General features: G+C 38.1%; 1 protein-coding gene across 1 annotated transcript in view; it reads left to right on the forward strand.

Annotated features, from left to right (window-relative positions):
• LOC127420348 (calmodulin-binding transcription activator 1-like) overlaps positions 1–22,179 on the forward strand; it is a 578,857-nt gene that overhangs the window by 274,944 nt on the left and 281,734 nt on the right. The window lies entirely within an intron of this gene.

Genomic DNA, 22,179 nt, shown 5'->3' on the forward strand with positions numbered 1-22,179 from the left:
GTTGTGTTTGACAACTGTGGGATGATGGTCTTCTGTTTGGTGTCGGTCTCTACGGTATCTTTGCTGTGTTTTTTGGAAAGAGAGGGCTTGGCTAATTCAACAGCTCCGCTCATGGAAATTCCAACACGGCAAAATTGCTTACAGCAGCTTTAACCACAAAAAAAAAAAAAAAAAAAAACATTTTCAGTGTGAGCCTAATTTACATAGAAAGGCATGTTTGTGTAGAAATGATGGCAATGACTTTATTTAAATACTCAAGATGCAGCGCTATTTAAGTGTGCCTACTTCATTGCACCTACTTAATCTAGATATGGGGTGGCTAGTGAATAAGATGCAAGTGTTCGCACTGAAATACAACGTTAAAAGTGGTGCAATGTATGATGAAAAAATTTATGACTTTCAAAAAACTAAATTTGTTCTAAAAAAGACAAATTTAAGGTAAAAGTAAATTCTAGGCCACCAATCAAATGTAAGCAGATTTGTGACACTGTTCATGTAAACTCCTTTGTACAGAAGTTTAGATTTCATTGCTTAAATTGGAGCCGACAAGATTATTTGGAACATGTTAAAATTATGCTCAGAAAACATGGATCATCAGGTTTTGCACAAGCTTGCCCATTCCATCTCGAGTGCATGTTGTCATTAAAAGCAAAGGGGGCACACAGATTACAATGAAATTCTGAAACTTATGTAAATTATTCAATTCAACTAGTGTCTGAAATTGTTATGCTGATAATATAATTTGCATTTGAATTATTGAAGCATTTTCACTAGATGTCTCAGACTTTTGGACCCAACTGTACTGTATCATAGCATATCATAGCATATATCAGTATGGTCCCATTAGGACCTTTTGTTTATGTGAATAAATCTGCGCACAGACTGAGCTATTTTTAGCATATTGCCTCTGTCCTTGTGACAGTGTGAATATGTGCGTGTGCATAACATTGTCTGTCTTTAGAGAGAATTTGGTATCTGTACACCCTCTCTCCCTGACCTCCCATTTACCCTAATTCACCCACAAGAACTTCAGTTCGTTTTCCACATCCATCCAGCTGCAGAAATATGTGCTCTGATCTCATTTACAAAAACATAGAGGAGATGATTCCCTTATTTTTCTTTATCTGTGATTATCTCAGTGATGGAGAGAGAGGGAGAAAGAAAAAAGTGAAAGAGAACAATCTTCCACATACTATTCCAGTGTCCTGTGGTAAATCACATGGTTGGTTGTGTGCTCTCGCTTTCCTACCTTCTTCTGTTAAAGCAGGGGAAAAGCAGGTGACACCACTCCACAATTAGGACAGAACAGGATTACTGCTGTGCTGGGAGCAAGTTTGTTATTTTTATTTTTTGACAAATAAAAATCCCTTTAAACATTTCAAATAGCTGCACACCACAAGCTCATATAATCATTTATGAGGGATCAGTTGAATATATAGACTGCCTTTTGAATGTGTGTGGCTGCTGTGCATATCCTCACCCTGAAGGATGCCTAACTGCTGATTAAAAAGGCACCTGATCCAATATCGGTGCATTGTCCCTCTGTGCCAGGTTTTGGATAACATCTCTACAAGAGCTTTTTAAATCTGATAGCCATTGTGATCCTATTTTGTGTTTTCCTCACTGAGGCTGCAGTTCCTCTGGTTTTCTCTGTCTCTCAGGTACAGAAAAGCATTATATAGAGCCTTTTGTAATAATGGTCACTCAACCAGTAATCTTGCATAGCCAAACTTTTGCCTATCAGCATAATTATCAGATTCTGATCCCCATTAAAGCTTATTCTTGCCCAAAACCACCCACTTAGAAAGGAAGGGGAAGTCTGACCAACATCTGAAGCGACCAACCATAGTTTGTTTTTCAGGGCAGGCAAACCTGAAAAAATTTAATGAAACCTTGAGAGCAAGGCTTGAAATTTTGTTTACTTGCTACTTAGTGTTTCAAACAACTATTCAGTATCCTTCAAAGATTCAATGCCTCAAACCTTACACATTTTGGCAAATCCAGGGACTAGTTGTTACTTTGACGCACTCAGCGGCCTGGAAACTTGTAAACACAACTTTGTTTCTGTAGGATGGACAAACATCCTAAAAAAAATATTTTATTGGCAATTTTTATTAGTATGTTAGTAGAGAGAGGACAGAGGGGGAGAGGAGGGGAGAACTGAATCAGAAAGAGCCATGAGTCAGATTGAAACCCACCTATAAACTGTTGCACTTACATCCAGCATCTAACTGTACTCTGTCTGATTTTCACTCTGTCTGATTTAAGCTCCCAGTCTGGCTCTCTTCTCAGCAGCTAATGAACTCTTCTTTGCTCATACAGTACACTGATCTCAGAGCAGTCCTTCTTCCCAAGCCTCATCTGCAGCCCCATACAGAGACGAGGCCTGTTTTTCCTTGGAGCCCTGACCCACACTGAGTCTTACTCTGGCAGTCCTCACAGGACACTGCTGGATGGCACTAAACTAATTCCACCTCATATGTTCTCACTGTTCTTTATCTAATCTGGCTCCTCCTCAGGATTCCAGCACACCACATGATTCCTTTAAAAGGCTTAATTAAGTATCTGTGATTCAATCTCACTAATTGAATCATGGACGGCATGCAAAGCAATGGCTGTTCAGAGGTTGAATCTTGTAAACACCAGCGGAAGATGACTGTCAAAATGAGACAGAAACATTGAGGAGAAACTGAGAAGAAATGACAAGGAGAGTCGGAATGAAGGAGAGAGAAGACAGAAAGGAGGAATTTAGAGACAGAGGAACAACATGAGATTTTCGAGGGTAGAGAATAAAGCCATTATGACTAGACTTCAAACCAGGTCTGATAATGCTGACATCCAGAGAGCTGTCACAAACACGCATTTTCTTGTTTCCTGTCTACTAGGGCTGTACCGATACATTAATTTAGCGATATATTGACAATCATGTTACATCGATACTTCATTCTCTTATATTAATATATTATGTTTTACTTACAGTATTTATTGACTTAATATCATGTCCTTAAGTTCAATTAAAAAAAATCAGGTTGTGTACGTAAGCGTGAAATCGTACTCTGGAAACCCTGGCAAAAAGCAAACTTTGCAAGAGAGATTGAAGCTGATCTCACAATTCTGATTGCTCAGTCGTGCCATCCAGTTGTCTGATATTTTAGAATAATGACAGCACATTTTAAGATATTTCACCAGTCATCCAGTTATTGAGAGTCATCTTTCTTACGTCTTAAATCACTCTGCAATCTGTACAAGTAAGCTTATAAAATAATTTCAACTCAAATCAATATTTCATGTCCATTTATCTATTTATTGGTCAATTGGATTGTGATAAGCTGGATAATGAGCAGTCAGACTGACATTTTCGCAAAATAAACAACAAAAGAACTCTGAAGCAAACCAGAGATGTAACTGAGCTGTTTCTAGAGACTCTGAAATCTCTTTCTTTTCACATACTAACATAATTTCAACACAAATTAATATTTCATGCCCATTTATGTGGTAGGTAGTTGTGTAATAAGCAGGATAATGTACAGTCATTTGGTCTTTATTGCAAAATAAACCCCATCAGGTTGATCATCATCTGACTATACATTATCTACTTTGTTCTTTTTTCTTTGTCTTAACTTAGTGTTACTTTTCAGTGGAGTATGGGTCCCGATTACCTTTGAAATAAAGAAATCATTTAGACGAATTTGATGCTTGAATACAGAAAAAAAATTAATTAAAAGGGGATTCTCATCATATATTAAAATGGATTTGGATATGGGTATCCTCTGGCCTGGCCAGATCTGTTTGATGAACTGCTGATCTATTGATGAACTATTCTGATGTTCTATCATAAGAACTCTACTGTAAAAGAGATTATCAGGTCTTGTACATGGTGACCTGAAGCCTGGGCCACAACTTTTCAGGGAAGAATTGGAGAGAGAAAGAGAATGTGTCAGTAATTTTTCATGCATGCATGAGTGTCTGTGTGTGTACCAGGCCTTGTAGTTGGAGGATTGCGTGCAGATAAGAAGCAGGGGAGCTGAGGAGAGGTGGCAGGGGACTGCTGGAGGCTTGTCCATGATGATCTTTGTGCAGTTAGCTTAGACAGTCTCTGTCTGCATTGTAATATATATATATATATATATATATATATATATATATATATATATATATATATATATATATATATATATATATACAGTAAAATGCTTGGGGCCATAAGCCCTTGCACTTGAATAATTAAATTATGTATATTTGGGCATAGAATGATATATGGGGATGTGTAATTAGTTGTTGTTTAGAATTAATAGAGGATTTAGTTCTTATTTAGTGTTGTTGATGTTGCTTTGTTGTACATTGTTGTGTTCTTTTGAAGTCACCATTATGGTGATTAGTATTCCCTTTGGTTGGCAACTTGGACCTTGTTCAATTTTAATTACTTCTTTTTCAACAAGCGCAATGGTGTTACAAGTGTGGTAGTATTATGTTTTAGTACACAAGTGTATTATTTTGTGCCAGGGGTTCTAAACAATTCTCAAGTCTAGTTGTTATGTTAGCTTAAAGGGGAATTGCTGGCGACATAGTTGCAATAGTTGCCCTACAGTTTGCTTATCGAGCAAACGGGTCTGTGGATGATTCAGTCAACATGGGATTGCATCATATTCTGCAACTTCTGTTCAGACCCAGGACATATGCAAGGATCCTTTTTGTGGACTTCAGTTCGGCTTTCAACACCATCATCCCAGCTATTCTCCAGAATAAATTACACCAACTCTCTGTTCCCACATCTATCTGTCAGTGGATCACCAGCTTTCTGACGGACAGGCAGCAGCTTGTGAGACAGGGGAAATTCACTTCCAGCACATGTACAATCAGCACTGGTGCCCCCCAGGGATGTGTGCTTTCCCCACTACTCTTCTCCCTGTATACCAATGACTGCACCGCCAAGGACCCCTCTGTCATGCCCCTGAAGTTTGCAGATGACACTACTGTCATTAGCCTCATCCAAGATGATGATGAGTCTGTATACAGAAGGGAGGTTGAATGGCTGGCTCACTGGTGCAGTCAAAACAACCTTGAGCTCAACACGCTAAAAAAAGATGATAGTGGACTTTAGGAGGAACACTCCAACATTGACCCTGCTCACTCTTCTAAACAGCACTGTGGCAGTAGTGGAGACATTCAGGTTCCTGGGCACTACCATCTCACAGGACCTGAAGTGGGAGACCCACATAAACTCCATTGTGAAAAAGGCCCTTTGCCAATGGAGGAAGTTCAACCTGCCACAGGCGCTGTTGATACAGTTCTACTCAGCAGTCATTGAGTCTGTCCTCTGCACTTCAGTAACTGTCTGGTTTGGTTCAGCTATGAAATCGGACATCAGAAGACTACAAAGGACAGTTCAGACTGCCCCCTGCCCTCCCTTCAAGAATTGTACACTTCCAGAGTGAGGAAAAGGGCTGGAAAAATCACTCTGGACCCCACTCACCCAGCCCACTACCTTTTTGAACTGTTGCCTTCTGGCAGGTGCTACAGAGCACTGAGCACCAGAACCATCAGGCACAGGAACAGTTTTTTCCCTCAGGCTATCCATCTCATGTATAGTTAAAACTGCCCCATTGAGCAATAATTGTGTGCAATACACAGCTTTGTCTATATATATATATATATATATATATATATATATATATAGATAGATATATAGATATATATATTGTCTTATTGTATTTCTATATATACTTATATTTTCTATTCACTTATTATTTTTATTGCATTTTTTAATTATTATCTCTGTCTTGTTGTTGTATTGTTTGTGCACTGGAAGCTTCTGTCGCCAAGACAAATTCCTTGTATGTGTAAGCATACTTGGCAATAAAGCTAATTTTGATTCTGAATACTATTGTGGTGTGCTTGAGTGGTCGCTGTCTGTGAAAGAATACGCAGCCTCAATAATTTTTATTGCAAGTTTGCCCACCAAACACACACAGGCATCAACACTTGGCACATAGTGAGTGTTGTGTGCTAAAAGTAATGACAAAAACAAAAACAGCAACAGCATGAATAAAAACAAATAATAAAAATGCAAATAATAAAACAATGCAACTGCATAATTTATTCATGCACACTGGGAGTGCCAGCCACTGTAGACTGTAAGAAATTACTGTAAAGCAGACACTGCTCATTATTGAGATTCTACAATAATTGAGAGCGAGAACCACTAATTGCGACCATGAGGAGGTTACTCCATATGACTCTACCCTTCCTAGCAACCGGGCCAATTTGGTTGCTTGGTAGACCTGGCTTGAGTCACTCAGCACACCCTGGACTTGAACTTGCGACTCCAGGGGTGGTAGTCAGCATTAATACTCGTTGAGCAACCCAGGCCCCTGATTTGCACTTTTAAATGTACCACTATGATAACATAAGTGATAAACAGAAGGCCACGTGCAGTGTTTTAGTCATAGTTTTAGTCTTTTAAAATTAGTCAATGTTTCATGTCATTTTTTTAATTAATTTTAGCCAGTTTTACGCTGACTAAAATGGCATATTGTTTTAGTCAAAACGTGTGTCAAACTGTAACAGACAAAACTTTAATCAAATGTATAAACATTATTATTTAAACATGTATCAAACTTATAAAAGGTAGGTCACATACAACAAACTATACACCTGCCCTTGCTGTGAAAACCAGAGCTCCTGAAATAATAGCACATAATGAATATAATATAGTATTAGCTACTCTGGTAACACTTTATTTTAGGGATCAGAAAAGGTAGGTAATTAATGATTAATAATTAGGTATGTAAGGGACTAGTTACTGACTTGTTTAAAATTATAAGGTATTTATTAGGCCTTTGTTTGCTGATTTCTTACCCTTGCCTAAAAGCCTCTTTACATTTATTTTTTTTTTCTTTCCTAACAATGAACTTAACAGGTAAAAACAAAAGATACAAATAGCAGGGTTGGGGAGTAACGGAATACATGTAACGGGATTACGTATTTAAAATACAAAATATAATTAACTGTATTCCACTACAATTACAATTTAAATCATTGGTAATTAGAATACAGTTACATTCAAAAAGTACTTGATTACTGAAGAGATTACTTTGCATTTTATTGTCATTTGTTTCATTTAATATTTAGTCCTTTCAGATGGAAAACATTTATACATATAAATGATGCGATCCAAAGTGCATTTGAACAGCGGTGAAACACTTTCTTATGATGTGTTGCATTCATACGAGCAGACAGAGAAGTATGTTTGAAGACTGGAGCAGAAGAAATAGAAATAAACCTTGTGTAAATTGTCAGCTTTACGCTAAGCTAAAATGCTGTTTCTAGCCATTTTACATGCACATGTTTCCAGGCACGATTATATATTTTTATCAAGAAAATTCACGTTGGATCATAATTTCTTTTTTCTAGTAAGATCTTTGATATTAGGGCATAAATCGTATTCTTGATGATAATTTTTGTATTGTTTTCCTGTAAAAATATGTAAAAGAGATTATCAGGTCTTGTACATGGTGACCTGAAGCCATGGTGACCTGAAGCCACCACTAATTTATATATTGTTTTAGAAACAACACTGCATAAGATATTTAGGTTTTTCAGAGAATGTATTTTTAACGTGTATTTTTTCTTACTGTACTGGTAGAGTTATTATAGTCAAAACAGGTGAAAAAATCTAAAAGTAATCCAAAGTATTTAGAATACTTTACTGACCTTGAGTAATCTAACGGAATACGTTACAAATGACATTTTACAGCATGTATTCTGTAATCTGTAGTGGAATGCATTTCAAAAGTAACCCTCCCAATCTTGATCAGTAGCTAGTAAGGAGCAAAATACATCCTTTATTCACCTTATGTGCCAGAGAAACTAGCGCACAGCCATGTTGAAAATTTTGTCTCTGAACTTCTGCTCTAGCGGTCGCTATATAGATATCTACAGTGTTGATATTAAAGTAGCTTGGAAGCAGAGCAGGGAGTTTTTAAAACATTCATAAATGTACAAGATCTTACCTTCACACTGTGGATGTACTGATATATTTCTCTGCTCATGAAACTCCAAGAGACAACACAAAGTCATTAAAAATATCTCTGTACAACACCTCTAGTCATCTTTTTGTGTCATTCAACCATCCTGTTATTATTAAGGTGAGTAGATGTTTTGAGTGTCAAACAGGGATGGGGGAAGGGGTGTGTAAGGCTGGCACCAGAATGTCTACAACCAAAAGGCGCCATTTCCGGTAAAAGTCAAAGAACTCTGCGAGAATCAACGTCATAGAACTCTCTCACAAAAGCTGAAATCTACACCTGAATATCACCACGTGTGATAAAGTGCAAATCGCCTTTTGCTGAAATCTACACCTGAATATCACCACAGTGTGATAAATTGCAAATCACCTTGCTGCCCCCCCTTCTCTCTCCCCTTCTCCCCTTCAACAGCTCTGGACCAACACAAAGATATGTAAAAAATATAACAAATAACATGAAAACAAAGAATGCAACTGTATGTGTTTGATATCATTTAAGAGGTCTCTGTGCGACTGGTATAGTTGTCTCTTTCCCATGTTGATAAAACTAATGGTAACAAAGTTATAAGATCTTTGCCAAATACTGCATAATTCTGGAGGTGGCTCCCCCTCCTTGACCTACAATTGAAATTATCTCCTGTATGTTAACAAGGTTAAACCCCAGGAAGTCAAGAACCCATTCACCCCCAAATCCTCATTGTTCAAAGGATAATACCATTTGGTACAGTGTTTATTCTGTCTGGATATTTAAGGAAAGTTGGCATGAAGTTCTGGGAATCTGTATACAGATCTCCCATGCTGTACCGCTGCATGTAGTTTTGTCAGGTATGTTTCTTTGACTTGTCTTTTATTTTTAGTAATGCTTGTTTATTCTGATCATGTGAAATTGGCTTTGATTTGAATTTCTGCAACAATGTTTTATATCCTACCTGACAAATAAATTGTTATTATTTGATTTATTCTGAATTCCTCTGAAATCATTACTGGAGCTTTAATATAGGAGGAAGCCATTTAAAGACTCTCAGTTTGAATTTAAACCACTCAGGACAACCAGGTAGGACAACCACCTAGGACAACCAGGTAGGACAACCACCTAGGACAGCCAGGTAGGATTTGAATTTCAATAGACCAGGGTAGACCATACTGGAGCTTTAATATAGGAGAAACCACTCAGGACAACCGGGTAGGAGAAAGCCATTTAAAGACTCTGTCACTGCTCACCGCCCATCTTAGCAAGTTGTATGTACGTGACTAAGCGGCAATATCGTCTGGTTATGAGAAAAGCCAAACCAGACGATATTAATTAACCCTACAACCACTGACTAAGAACGGAACTGGCTATCCATTTTCGGGAGGTTTACGTAATTTAATAACGGCCGGCGTAAGTCTCCAAAGATCAAAAGGACAATGAATAGGAGAGGATTTAGAGTAATCAATAACCTAAAAATGTTAAATTAAAAGAATGATCAGAAATTAATTAGAGCTTAAATATAAATTAGAGGTGAACTTAAAATTGGAGTCAGATTAATATAAAATTGGAGTCAGATAAAATGAATAACGGAATTAAATGTGTGAATTAACAATAATTGATTTACTGCAGCGCTCAGAAAAGACAGAACAACGCAGAGACCTTCAAGGGCAATTTATTGAAGTTCCGCTCCGGAACGGATATGAAAATTATTATCCAGATTCCCTTTTCCTTTTTTTACAGGTGCAACTATATTTATACACACACACACACACACATATATATATATATATATATATATATATATATATATATATATATATATATATATATATATATATATATTTTATTTTATATTCTATTTACAACAATTTTAATTGCATGCAAGCCTCTAAAAATGTAGGGTGACAAATTAATTTTAAAAAGTACAATTGTAATTTTCTTTAATGTTATGAACTTGCATGTGTAATAATGCGAGCTGTCACTGTTGGAAATTTCATGTCATCTACACATTTTAACCCAAACTATTAACAAGTTGAAGCCTAAAAATTAAGCAGAATTACACATATAACAATTAAACGCTTGTATCATGAAAAAGTGCAGTGTGTCATAGCTGTCTGAATGTGATCTGCCAGGTCCAGTTTACCTCATCAGGTGTCAGAAAAAAAACAAACATTTAGAGTGACAGAAAAAACACCTCACAAGCATTTTCACGTGCTTGTGAGGTGCACGTTCACGTTATATGAGAAGTAAAGAGGTGGTGTAGACTCGCACCATCAACTCTTGGGGAAAAATACTTTCTGTGCTCCCACACGAAATCCAATTTGATTGACTCTTCTCAGTTGCTTCACAGGAAGTTAGATGACAAAATCCGAAAGAGTGGAGCACAGAAAAAGGGCGGGGCTGAATAAGGTTCTCATTGCACTGTGTGAATGTGCAGCTTATAAGTATTAAATAAATATAGAAGAGAGACTTTTGTTGCTTAGTGTAAATAGCAACAAAAATTGTCTTCTTTGCACCAAGTGCAAATAGTTTTAGATGCATTTTGCACCCCTAATTAAATACTACCATACAGTATAGGGGCATCACTACAGCATGTGTACTGTGTTTATTTAGAGTCCTACATACACCCTACCCCTAAACCTAACCCTAACCTGCCCTGCTTTGTTGAAATATTATGTATTCTACATGTATTTTATACTCGTAAGCCGCTAATTCACACAGAGTACTGTGAACCTATAAAGGATGCCATTTGTGTCATAATAGCTATTGATATGTTTTGTTTTTAGGTAATGAATTCATTGTTATGAATGTAAAGGGGCTATAAAGCAAGAAAATTAAATCAGCCAATAAAGGCTTAATAAATACGTATAATGCCAAACCAGTCCATCACTAGTCACTTTCAAGTGTAATTATTAGTCATGAATTGCTGTCTAATTTCTGATCCCTAAAATAATGTGTTACCGCTACTCTTTAGAAGTTAATCTACTATATTCTGGATTATTCATTCTTTAGAGTGTGTTATTAATTTTCCGTGTTTAGTCAGTTTAGAATATTGCATTGCGTGTTGCACATTTCTTTAGCGTATTCACAATGCAAGTTACGCAACGCAAGTTACAGTATGCATTTTACGAGTAGCACGTAATTTAGTTCATGTTCACCTGTTTTTTCTGTGCAGATATAAGTTGTAATGTTACAAATACAGTACATACAGAATTGTGGATATAGTGATTAATCTCATGTATAAATAGGATGCGTTTGAGTGAGGTAATTAACTAATTTGTAAAGTTATTTATTTTGCCAGTGTTCAGTGTATTCAACTCATGCACTTTAAGCAGGGAAATCCCCACATTACTGAATTATTTGATTAGATGAATCCATATCTAATATCTTCTTTTAGAAACAGATGTTTCTATAGATGTTTCTTCTTCTGTTTATATTTCGCACTAGCAATATCTTGCAGTAAAATAAAATAAAAATAATAAAAATACATTGATTTCATTGACGAGATTAACACTGGCCACATTGTGACTTAAATTTCATCAAGAGTGGCCTTTCCAGGAGCAATGGCCAGCAAATATGTTTAGAAAGTGCACAGTGTCAATGCACATAACTGATATAAAAAATAAGAAAGAATATAAATATTTCAATAAAATATACTAATCAAATTTGATGAATCATACAGAGACTTTTGGAAATGCCTAATAATTTTTTTTCCACATTATTTTTTTAAAAGTATTTTGCCTAAGAAGTACATGTTTTGTCTTGTTAAACATAATATAAATACTGTTTATGGTTAACCAACCACTTATCCAGGTAATCAGTTAACCAATTAACAGTTTTGGTACTGTAGCATTTTTATATGCTTTTTGGTTAAAATTAAGAGCATTTTATATTGTACTGTAAATTTACAGTGCAGTTTTGTTGCAGTACAGGTAGAGCACTGGTTAGTCCTCTGCAATAAAGGGGACATAGTATAAGTTGACAGGCAGGACTGTGTTCTAACTACAACTTCCCAGTCTTTTCCTGTCCCAGACTGGATCCTTACACTTTTTGCTCTGCACTGGCTGTGGCTTGTTTTGATGAATAGCCTTTTTATATACAGTAAATCAGTTTTATTTGAAGTCTAAATGTGAAATATGTTGTTAGCTATAGTAGTGCTCCTCTGCTGTCACCCTCTTCAGCCTTAAAAGGTTCTCCTCAGTTCTCACCTGTACCTCTATGCCTCTCCTTTCTCACCTACCTCCCCTGGAATCCTGCCTCGCCCCAACCCGAGCCCCAGAGGTTTGCTTGGAGTCACTGTCCCAGAATCCCCTCTGCTCAGCCCGGGCCAGGTTCTGGCCTCCCTTGTCTCCTCCAAACATCTGGAGCACAGCTGGAGGAGGGCACCGGGTGAGCGTCTTCTGTCATCTCTAGTGCATCAACAGGATGCAAGGTGGGGGCAGGTGAGTCATGAATCTGAAATGGAGAAATAATTTTGTGCGTCGCAGATCAATGTGAGCCATTAAGCAGCTGCACAGCGTACTTTAGGAGGAGGAGAAAAGCCAGCCTCTTGGCCCATATGCTCTCTGCAACTCCAATCTATCAGGGTGTCAGAGCTGCCATGATGCACTCACTTCGAGCAGCAGGCAGGGGCCAGACACAACAGGAGGCCCTTGTTTGAAAAGACATCTGACTCGTGGAAGAGTGCCAGAGATGGAGGGATGGAGAGTGAAGTGGTGCGGAGGGCCAGAGCGTGTTTGTTTACCAACAGCTGTCCAAATCACCACTGTTAGCTTGCATTTCCTGTGCACTTTCCCTGGACTTCGCAGACTTGTTGACATTGAATGTTTGGGCCTCAGCAAGCCAATACTTAGACTAATTAGCTGGCTAATTAAGACAATTTTCCAATTCTGAGAGAAATTTGGGTGACTTAAAATGTAAATCTGAGCAAAGATAGCTTGGAGATTGGCCGTAAGTGAAGTTAACTGCAGGGCTGTGCTTGGCACTCTCCCTCCAGTGACTAATTGATTTAGCATAACAAAGCATGGACTGACATTTATTCATCACCGTGGCATTTGAGAATGCTTAAAATGTCCTTTCTCCATGTCAATGGTGAAACTAATGGATTCTCTCTGAGTGTGTGAGCTATAGGCAGTAAGATGTTTTTGAGGCACTGAACACCTATCTAAAAGTCCCTGACTGCTCATAGATTACTTGACACTTTGTAAAGGTCTGATGACCAAAATGTTCCCAGTTGCACATTATAATTTAGTGACTAAAAGTAGCGAAGCCTTTCCCTCCATTTGCACTGCTCTATACGCATTGATCTATTAAGTTTATGTTGTGTGCTTTCGAGTGGCTAGCTCTGAAATCAAGTTTGCTGGGAGGACTCGAGCATTAGTAATCCATACTCTCTAAATGAGAGTCCATTAGCATAGCACTTGTGTTTGCACCTGAAATGATCGGTTAGTAGGGCTATTCCAGCCATGGGGAAACTTGAGAGAGGCTATTTCTTATGGCTGTTTCATACTTAAAAAGGCAACAAAACCCCCAAGTTATATTACTCTAGCACTCTAAACTTCAAATCTGAGAGCGGATTCAGGAAACACAGAGGATGCAAGTGTTTATTTTGCCAAGTTTTGAAATGGATTATACACAGCAGTAGCCTACAACAACTGTACTTTTTATCTGGCATCAGTAAAACAAATAGTATAAAATGGATAGTTTCAACACTCAATTCTGATTGGTTGAGTCAGCATTGTAAAATGACTAAAAACGCATGCGTGATCGCACATGCAATATTAATACGTGGCAACCGTAAACAGTCTACAGTTACTTTGTTAAAATAATTGTTTATTCCAATTACTGTACTATTATTCATAAATGTCACTGTTTACAGAACAGTATTGTCTTTTATCATATCGTTATTGCTGCCATTGTATAAAAGCAAAAAGCCACTTGAGTTCGTGCGTTACAGTGATTTTACGGGTAAAGTTTTTTGTTTTGTTTTTTGACAGAAATTAAGCTAAAGCTTCTCCTGGCTTTTTGCTTTGTTCACTGTCAGAGGCTCTATCTGTTTTATTTAGACATTATTCAGTGATGGTAAAAAGCTTAATGTATTACATACTAGATAGTCTTTCTGATGGAATGATCTGCCCTAAAGGATGGAGGTGGAGAGTAAGGAGGACCTGGCTACTCTATAGCTCCATTCATTCCCTGTCCGTTTTTAAATAGCCAGTTCCATGTACTATGGAAGCCATTGGCTTGGCAGATGTAGCGCTATGTTAAACTTTATGTCACTTGAAAATGGTTTTCAAGTGCATTCAAGACTGAGATCACCTAGCTGTATAATGATCTGTTTTATGGTGCCATTATCAGTCAGCAATATTTTTTAAATATCCTGTTCACTACAGACTCATGGGATGCAAGAAAATGTAAAGAAATGGATAATGTGCTGACATTCATTGTGTCCTTGATGGTCTGGATTTTAACATAGCAGAAATGTATTAGTGACAAAATCTTAAAAATCTGTTGTGGCATTTGCCTGACCTGATTTATTTTTAATGACTGTTAATGATTTTTGTAGTCATCTTTTGTTTAACAAAGAGCATTATCCTTTATTAAACTCAAACCTGTCTCCCCATTAGCACCACTACTCCAGAAAATCATGCTCACATGCACTTAACGCTGCACCACAGCTCAGACAGGATTGTCTTTTTTTCACAACGTGAAATATTTGTTGAAATCTACAGCTCAAATTCTCTTGTTGTCCGTGTTTAACTGTGGTTTTATATTGTTTCCTCTTTCAGAGCCAAAACAGGAAATCAATAGTGACCTCTATGACATCAAAGTCAAATAAAAGAGAAAGATAGATTATAGATAGACAAAGAGTGAGAAAGAGAATTAAAGGGGAAGCAGCTGGGCACAGGGGTATTTCATAGAAGTGTGAGTGTGACTGGTGTGGCAGTGTTTGTGACTGGTGTTTTGTGTTATGTTAGTACATCCTTCTCACTGTCCAGCCCTCTGCCAGCATTGATACTCCGTTCCTGGCAGCAGTCCATCATTCCCTAATGTTGTATACAAGGACCGAATTCACCAGCAAGGGGAGAGATAGAAAGTGAGTGAGTGTGTGTTTTATTCCTTATGTCCTTATTTTGGGTCACAAGGGAGGGGCTCACACAGCTACCCAGCATAGACTGGCTGGCTGTAGTCTATTGATCACCCTGTGAGTCCTGCCAACTGAGAGAAAAAGAGAGAGCAAGTAACGACAGAGAAAGATAGAGAGAGAAATGGGGCAGAAGAGAAAAGAAAAAAAGAAGCAACAAAAAAGTAAGGGAGAATAAAACCGACCTGGCTTTTTTGTCCTGCCAGTAGAGGAGAGCTTAGATGAGTTTGTTTAATTCATCACAGTCTCACATTCCCTTGGACACCACAGGGACTGAGCTGTTTGTGAGCAGGGACACTGTCCCATCCCAGAATGCTTTTGTGTGCCTTACTATTGTATGTAGAACTCAAGTCAATCTCAGATATAAAGTTTGAGTTCCAGAGAAGGAACCAATGAGTAGATTTTTACTTAAAGGTGCACTCTTAAGAAAAAATGGTTCTAAATAGTACCAAATAAGGGTTCTTCGGCTTGTAACAATTATAGCAGAACCCTTTTTGATGCTAAATAGAACTCTTTTATAAAGGTTCCATAAAGAACCTTCCTTTGAAAGTCCTATTTAGAACCTCAATAGTGCTATAAAGAACCTTTTTGAACCTTTTCAGAGTCAGTGTTTCAGTATATGTGGACAATGTAAGTGAGCCCTTCACAATGTGAAAAAGAAAAAGTGAAATAAGGTGTGATAGTTTATTTTTATTTTATTTATTTATTTTGTGACTGGGCAAAATGTTTATGCATTAACCCAAGTAAATAATTTGAAACATTCCAAAATTCTATGTGGATCACGAATTCAGTCTTTATCACTCATGTGCTTAGTGGAGAAGTGGAGAGAAGTATCCTCACCGAACACAGCTGGAAGACATAGTGTAGCTGCTTTTTAACTGTAAACCTATACGACACAAAGAAATTACATTGTATTAATTCATTACAGTTTATAAATTAATGGCAAAAATAGATTATGAAAAAAGAAAGAGATAAAAGTACTTAAAACTCACATAATCTGATAGCTTTTAGGCAGGCATATGCTGTTATCAGAGCAGACAATGAATCACACCCTGGGTTGGATGGATACCTGAAAACACAATACAAAAAACAAAAAAAACAAAAAAAAAAAATAAAAATAAATAATAATAAATAATAATAATTACCCCCTTTTTCAGAGCATTATGTCAGTATTTTAAAGAAAATTGCAAAATGACAGCTCACCTCTTGACTTGGTCACTTGCATTTTCTTGAAGAGATCTATAAAATAAAAAAAGACAATCTTATGGCTAGGAAACCATCTTTTTTTAGAGTGTGCTGTAAATGAATTCTATTAAATTACATGCAGAAAACTCCCCTATGTCAGATATCACTGAAATAGGTGCCATGAAATATCATCCAATGTCTCAGCAGGGAAAAAGATGTCCGCAGTCAGATCTTTCTGCTTGTCAATCACTGTGTGTGCTCACAGAACAGCCCATTTATGCTAGTATAAGTGCCCTTACGGTGTCCAGCTCCCATGAAATGCTTAGGGTCACTAATGGGTCACTTGTAATGCATATGCACATATTTGTGTTGATAACCAGTGTGCGAACATTTTCACACAGAAATCATGATTCATCAATAAGTTTGCACTTATATTGTTTTCTAGATTTAGAATACAATTTAGAACAAACTTAAACAACACATATACAAAACTCTCAGACTACTGGTGGCCTTGGAAACATGGAATGTGTTAAGCCAAAATGTTTTTATAACTCTACAAGAAGGTCACATCCTCATTAATCCATTTTTGTTTGAAAACTTTCTTTTTCCTAACTTAATCATTTTTCACAAAGTATGTGGTAATGGAGAGGGTTTTTGAAACACACAACTTTTTGAAAACACCGTTCTAGTGCGGATGAAAGGTGTAAACGTAGCAAAATTTGAGTGTTTTCAGTGTAGGCCTAATTTCAAAAAAGTTTTTCTAAATTTATATCAAAGTAACATAAATTATGTGTGTTATAGATCGATTTTGGATAGGTTATGTACAAAAATGCAGCCAATTATATGTAGTCTAGGCCTAATATACAAGGTAGTTATTGTGTTTCAACTGGTTTTGATAATGGCACAATTGGCTTTTCTCAAAAATCTTGCTACTTGTGCTCTCAGGTCAAAGTGCATCTTAAAAGATGCAAGGATGTGTTTGCAAAGAGTAACGAGTGGCTGTACAGGTAAGGTTGTGCGAAAAGCCCTTATATGGAGATTGTTTGGGAATTTACTATGCAGATTACTTACTGTAGAACATGCTCCCTTATTTATAATAAACTGGATTCATCAACATTAGAACAAGGATAAGGACACATTTTGTTATTGAATGGGACCCAATATCTCCCAACATACTGTTGACCACACTGTTAGGTCTTGAAAATAGGAGGAAAGTTTGAGGTGTCTGGGTGCTGGAAGCCACTGCAGAAAGGCAGAAAAATGATGAGGTGTATGGAAGAAAAATAAATAAAAAAGATTGACTTCCCCAGGGAGAAAAAAGCAGTGTTGAGAGTGTCCCTCAGGACCAAAGCACTGCTCAGACTATAAAACATAAAAATCTATGAGCAGTCCTCTGCCATTGCTTGGAAAGAACAGTAGCCAACACATTGGACTGAGAAAAGGGCTTGACCTTTGAATCCGGATTTGTGAGGACTAGTGGTTTCACATGCTGCCATGAGACATCCAGTGAGCAATTTATGGTATATTATGTATGGGGTCATTTGAATATTAATGATTAAACAGTGGGAAAGGGAAGCATAACATATCTACTGATTTAGAAACAGTTTTGTAGTGGGAATTTGCAGGGAAAAAAACTCTCTCCTGATACAAAATGTTATACATTTCTGTGGTTATGGTCTATATACGCTTCAATTTAATCTGCTTGGGATGATAAATTATTTTGGTTATGAGTCCAAAGCGAAGCTAAACATAGCACTTGTGAGAAGACTGTTGGAACAGTTGCAGCAGACTTCAGTGGCTGCAGCCATTAGTCAATAAATTAAAATGTAATTAGTTTCTGCTTCTGTGTTCTATTTGAAGAGCCATACACCGGTGTAATGAAAATGTGTTGGGGCTGTTGATTAGAAGAAGAAGGAAGAAGATTTCAAAGATGAATTTTGGCCCTGAATTCTCCTTGGTGGACTATATCTGTAGCTTGTGAATGCTACAAGGTTGATAAGCAAAAGAAGCCATTATCTACTGTGAAACCGGTGATGCAATAATAAGGAAAGCATTACTATAACTATTCCTCATAATTAGGATTAGGGTTTTTTAAATCCTGTAGACTTTCACTGAAAAAGTGACCTGAGCCAAATCTAGGAACCATACATGGGGTTTGGAACTTTTTAGTTGGGCCAGTAAGCAACCACTGACAACACCCTACATGTAGCATCATTCATCATTCATCATCATCATCATCATGTAAATGATTTGGGAATTTCCATTTTTGGGTGAACTAATAATTCAATAACACCAAAATTCCTGGCAATGGATTTTCCTGCTTATAATACTGTATTACAAGACTATTGCCCATAGCACAGGTTTATGGGACCAGCTAGAAACATTCAGAGCAGTTCATACATTAAACAGGTCTTGATCTGCTGCCAGCCAATTGGAGACCTGAGCCTGCATTTAGAGTGTGACGGATGATTTTGAGCTCTGCTGTTTAAGTGATTGTTGGGATGGAGGCAGGTGTGTGCTGATAACATTAGTGCACCAGTGTGGGACACACAGTCCCCTCCTCCCCGACAGACTTTCCTCCTCTATGTCCCAAGTCTCTCAATACCTTTGTGCAGCCTCTTTGTGGATGTACGTGACTGGTTCAAACAAGCCCCTGGCTTAACGCGTCAAGTTTACCTAATGGAACCAGACTGTCTTTCTCTATCACACCATTGTGTGCGAAGCATGCCAGTCAGCTGCCACGCTTTTTGTGGTCGGTCAGTGTGCAGGCTATTTGTTCTGTCCACCGGAATGAAGGGTCAGTTGAGGAGGGAGAGCAGAGAAAATTGGAAACACAGGAACAATCACGATGACAGCAAATGGTGAGAGAGAGAGAGAGACAGAGAAGGTGAGAGAGAGGGGTGACAATGCGATGTGAAGAGGTAGAGACTAGCTGTGTCCAAAACCTGGAGGTATATCCTATGCTGTCTGGCTGCACAGTCAGTCAATGACTTCACAGGCAGCAATTTGACATAAAGGTACAAGAGTCCTAAACCTATATCAATCATTTTATATTCTGTTTCAGTGGTTTGTTTTTTCTTCAGATTTTTGATACAGTAATATAACTTAATAAACAATATATTATAACAATCAAAACATAACATGCATTGAGTATTTTATTATCAGTAATAACAATATTATTGTTGACAAACACAGTGGAATGTTCCCTAACTGAGAATTGTTAGATTTTGCCATTTACCTGTAGACCAAATATTGAACCATTTAGTTGAAATGTAGAAAGAAGAAAGTGATGTCCCGATACCATTTTTTTGAGAACAAGTATGAGTGCTGATACATTCTTTTTTGGTACGTGCCAATACAGCAATTCCATATCAGCAGTTTTTCAATTTTATCAAAATGGTGTTTAAATAATGAATTCATTAAAACTCGAATCAAATGAAAATATAGCAATTCATTTTCAAAATATATTTTTATCTAATGAAGTGCTTTTACATAAAACCTCACAGCACAATACTGAATTAGAAGCAATTTGTCAAATAAAGTGCTGCATAAGAGCATCACAGATGTGAGATATTGCTTAAATATAATACAATTACTATTGATTTATTCTTATTAGAAGTAGTAGTGTAACGAACTGGCCATGGAGACGGTGTTAGGATCCATGTGCAGGAAGTTTATTAAAGTGCACAAGCAAACAATCCAAATTGGCAGGCAAATAGCGGTAGTTGTTAAGCAGGCAGTATAATCCAATAAACCAAAAAGACAGTCCAACAAGGCAAACAAAACAAAGGGGTATCCAAAAGGCAGTAAATCCAGGAAAACAGGCAATGGTCATAAGAGAATAATCAGCAATGGCAAAACACTTGGTAAGGCAGGGTAAACTGGCAATACTTCGCAATGAACAATGGAAGAGCATGGTATTTATATAGTTCAAAACAGGAAGTCACCAAAGGTGAAACGGTACAGAGTTAGTATTACAGAGGGCTCCCTCTGGTGGTTGGTAGGAGGGGTAACAACCTCGGATGGTACGCTTTATCCAATCGTCCACCACTGGCACCATAGAAGGTTCTCCTGACCAAGGAAACATTGGGGGTTGGTAGCCCAGCACGCATTGGAAGGGGGTTAGACCCATAGAGGTATGATTGAGGGAATTCTGTGCATATTCGGCCCAGGGCAGGAAATTGCTCCACTTCTCCTGTTCACAGCTACAATAACTCTGAAGATATCTGCCTATCTCTTGGTTTAGATGTTCCACCTGTCCATTGGCCTGAGGGTGGTAACCAGAGGTGAGACTCACATTGATATCCTGTTGTTTGCAGAAAGCCTGCCAAACTCGGGATGTGAACTGTGGACCTCTGTCAGACATGATGTCCTCTGGTATTCCATAGACTCTAAAAGATTGGAACAAAGCATTAGTGGTTTCCATGGCAGTGGGTAACCCCTTGAGAGGGACAAGTCTACATGATTTAGAAAATCGATTTATTATTACCAGAATGGTAGTGTTACCATGGGAGTTTGGCAGGTCTGTGACGAAGTCGATGGACAAGTGGGACCATGGTTTTGTGGTATTGGCAGTGGTTGAATAAACCCCGTGGGCAGTTCTCTGAGGGTCTTGGACTGGGCACACACCTGACAAGACTTTACATAGTTAGTTACATCATGAATCAAAGTTGGCCACCAGAAGGAATTACGCACCAGGGTAACAGTTCTTTGGATGCCAGGATGTCCAGTGCTCAAGGAAGTGTGGACCCATTGGATAGTCCTCTGATGTAGAGCTTGGGGTACGTAGTGCTTGGTCGGGGGGCAGTTAGGAGGTGACGGTTCATGTTGTGCTCCTTGCATCTCCTCCATGATGTCCCAACTAATTGGTGCTATGATGACAGATGGTGGCAGAAATGACCCAGGGTGAGGTTGGAGGTAGGGTGGATCGTGTCTGCATGAAAGTGCATCTGCCTTGCTGTTCTTGCTGCCAGGGCGGTAAGTGACTATAAAATTGAATCTGGTGAAAAACGGGGACCATCAGGCTTGACGTGGGTTCATTTTCTTGGCTGCCTTGATATATTCAAGATTTTTGTGATCGGTGATAACCTGGAAAGGGTAGACTGCCCCCTCTAACCAGTGACGCCATTCTTCAAGGGCTGCTTTCATGGAAAGTAATTCCTTATTTCCCACATCATAGTTACGTTCTGCAGAGTTCAATTTTCTGGAGAAAAAGGCACAAGGGTAAAGCTTGCCTGGTGTTCCATGACATTGTGACAGGACCGCTCCAATCCCGCAATCTGAAGCATCTACCTCAACGATGAAGGGAAGATTGGGGTCAGGATGTTTCAGTATCGGAGTGGTCATGAAGCTTGACTTGAGGGAGATGAAGGCCTGGTATGCGGCATCGTTCCAAGGCAATTTGTTGGGCTTTTCCTTAAGAAATGACATGAGTGGGGCTGCAATGATGCTGTAATTCCTGATGAAATGGCGATAGAAGTTGGCAAAGCCCAGAAATCGCTGTAGTTCCTTGATTTTTGAAGGTCGAGGCCATTCAGTGACTGCTGTTATCTTAGAGACATCCATTTCTACACCTTGATGGCTGATATTGTAGCCTAGGAAAGTGGTATGGGAGGTATGGAACTTACATTTTTCTAACTTGACAAATAGTTGGTGTTCCTGGAAAACATGATAGAACTGTCTTGACCTGCTGGATATGTTGTTCCATGTCTTGGGAGTAGATGAGGATGTCGTCAATGTAAGCCACCACACAATGATTCAGTAAGTCTCTGAATATCTCATTGATAAAAGACTGGAAAACCGAGACGGCGTTAGCAAGTCTATACGGCATGACCAAATATTCATAGTGCCCCC

The sequence above is a fragment of the Myxocyprinus asiaticus genome, chromosome 29 (assembly GCF_019703515.2).
Source record: "Myxocyprinus asiaticus isolate MX2 ecotype Aquarium Trade chromosome 29, UBuf_Myxa_2, whole genome shotgun sequence".
Classification (NCBI taxonomy): domain Eukaryota; kingdom Metazoa; phylum Chordata; class Actinopteri; order Cypriniformes; family Catostomidae; genus Myxocyprinus; species Myxocyprinus asiaticus.